The sequence below is a fragment of the Meleagris gallopavo genome, chromosome 3 (genome assembly GCF_000146605.3).
Source record: "Meleagris gallopavo isolate NT-WF06-2002-E0010 breed Aviagen turkey brand Nicholas breeding stock chromosome 3, Turkey_5.1, whole genome shotgun sequence".
NCBI lineage: Eukaryota > Metazoa > Chordata > Aves > Galliformes > Phasianidae > Meleagris > Meleagris gallopavo.
This window is the reverse complement of record NC_015013.2, coordinates 83,223,405-83,226,307: the sequence shown is the minus strand read 5'-3', so window position 1 is coordinate 83,226,307 and position 2,903 is coordinate 83,223,405.

Here is a 2,903-nt window from a genome sequence, read left to right as displayed (position 1 = left end):
GAAAAAAAAAATTCTGAACATATGACCTGAACCTCCCCTGGCACAACCTGAGGCCATTCGCTCTCATCCTATCACTGTTACCTGGAAGAAGCATCTTGCTACAACCTCCTTTCTGGGAGTTGTAGAGAGCAATAACATCTCCCCTGAGCCTCCTCTTCTATGACTGAACAATCCCAGTTCCCTCAGCCTCTCCCCATAAGATTTGTGCTCCAGACCCTTCACAGCTTCGTTGCCATTCTCTGGACACACTCCAGGGCCTCAATATCTTTCTTGTAGCGAGGGGCCCGAAACTGAACACAATACTTGAGGTGGGTGGTATGTTTATGAAGGCCCTTTCTAACTTGATGAGCTATTATATCTCAATCCACAACTAACCACAACTCATTTGCTTATACTACACTTTAACACTGCTCATGAATTCTAGTTTTGGCCGGCTCTGAATCAGAAACTAGCAGTCCACCGAACTTGCAGTGACTCACTTGTTACAGTGAGGGGGATTTCAGGAGTCTGATGAATTTTCCTTAGAAAGTGATTGGATAAGATTTTATTTTTTTTAATGGTTTCCCCCTGCTCTGGCCTGCCCATTGGACTCTCGTGCCCTGGGATTTCACAACAAGGTGGTGCTTCTGGGGTTTTGTGTGTCAGAGCAATTCTGAGTTGAAGGATAAGGAAATCACCAGCACTGGTGAAGGCATTAGAGAAGGAAACAGACCAGAGCCTTCTGTAGCTGCACAAGCCAGCACTAAAACCAGAGAATTACACAAGCATTGCACAAGGGAGACCTGACTGGAAGTGTTGCCTCTGGCTCACATTCCTTTTAAGCTGCTATAAAACTTTAAATATAATTAATAAATAACCAGGCCTCTCAAGCAGAGATGAGCCCAAAGCTCTGCCCCTTGCATGAACCGAGTTTGTTATTCCAGCTCTTGATATAAAAGTACAGCATATCACCGTGTGCTATAATGAAGCTTTCAGCTGTGTGTACTTGATACTGGAGGTGAGCCAGGCAGGATTGGCTGTATTGCTGCTGCAGAAGATATATAAGCCTAGGCAGCCTAAAGAAGACAGTTGGCTAAAGCCTAATCCTGAGGTAAGGTAGGTATACCTCCTGCGAGCTGCTACATGGATATGGGATGAAGACATCTTCTTCCCCTTGCTGTTACCCCACCCAACGTGGGGTGCTTTCCTCTTCCCATCGTTTTCTTTGCAGCACCACCAATGGCCCAGAGTTGTGTGCTTGTGGGGCTGGGGGATCTGAGTGCTGCTTGTGACTGTAGTGTCCTGCAGTGACAGTGGAAAGGCTGTGACGGCCAGGAGGCAAGGAGTCACTGCAGGAAAGAAAAAAGCTTCTACCTCTTGGCTGTGTGATGGAAGGAATATTCATCTCCCCTCCTGTGTCCTTCAGGTGGTACCACGTGGGAAAACTGACATTTGCTTTCCCCTCTTTCTTCAGAATGTATTCCTCAGCCTTTACATAGCTGTTTGTTAGCTCTAAAATTAAAATACTCTCAAATTCTTTAAGTATGTAAAAAAAACAAAACACTAAAACCATGTTACAGTCTGTCATTTTTATCCACTTGCCTTCATGCCTCAACCACCAGACTTCAGTTCTCTGAGGTACTGGTTGCAATTCCTCCACAGCTATGACCTGGACTGTGGTGTCCCTTTGGCTGTGACAGTGGAATGTTAATCCCAAGCTTAAGAACTGCTTTGCTAATGTAGCAAACTGTGTGGTGGAGTGTCTGGGCCAAATGGTCCTAGTGGAGGTGGTGTGACCAGACACAAACACAGGACGCTGAACATAGACTATTATTTCTACGTGGTAATTACGAATGCTTATAATTACTCTTCATTGATTTTAATCAGAAATTTACTTTTTCTTTTAAAATGTTTTAAAAATTAGGTCACTTTTTTCTAAGAGTGTGAATAGTGGATTTAAGAGTGCGGCTTAAGTCAGCTTTGAAACGTTAGCTATAGTTGATGGTTTTTAGCTGAGACAACATTGACTTAACAATTCCCAGGGCTGGGAAAATCTCTGTGGATGTCAGATACCATACAGAGGGTTAAAGAATGACTGTCATAAATGCATGCTTTTAATTTTTCAGATTGAGACTAACAGATTCAAACTATGAGAAGAAATGATGAGCTCTGAGTACCAAATATTCAGCAGGCAGATGCTTCCAGGGAGAGATGAACACTCTATCACTATAGCTTTATAAAATGTGTAGCTGCTGTGAAGTAATAATTAATATCAAGACATGTTTAGACTTAAAAATTAATAGTACATGACAAATTGTAATTCAAAATTTTCCTAGGAAGTGCATTAAAACATAAAATATTTCCCAGGATTAACACAGAAGATAAAGCCCAAAGACTCCATTAGACAGCTAATTTGTTCTGGTTTATGATCCTTGATTTCAACATAATAATAAGCAATAATAGCAATATAGTCTTTGTATAAATTGATATTATACTGTGCTTAAAATTATGGAACGTACCTTCAGTTCTATAAAGAACCCTCATACTTGCCAATTTGGCTTTGAATTTGGAAACCATTGTACACATGTTTATACTATACTAATCCGTTAAATTTCAGATTTTACCTAAGAATAAGAGACAGTAAAAGTTAGGAAGAATAGACAAAAAAGAGTCAGAAACACTAAGAAATTTTATACCAAGTATGATGGTGGAGTTACTCAGCTGAAGTATTTGCATATCAGAAGACAATAGACTTGTTGGTTGGTGCAGTTTTCCCTGTCTTCAACACAGATATGATTCAAATGCCAGTGGTGACTCACATCCTGGAGGATCTAAGCAAAACTGAAGCTGAGGTTGGAATAGGAACAGAGGACACTGGCTTAGGAACTTTTTGTACTTCTTAAAACAAGAGTCATATATTAAAA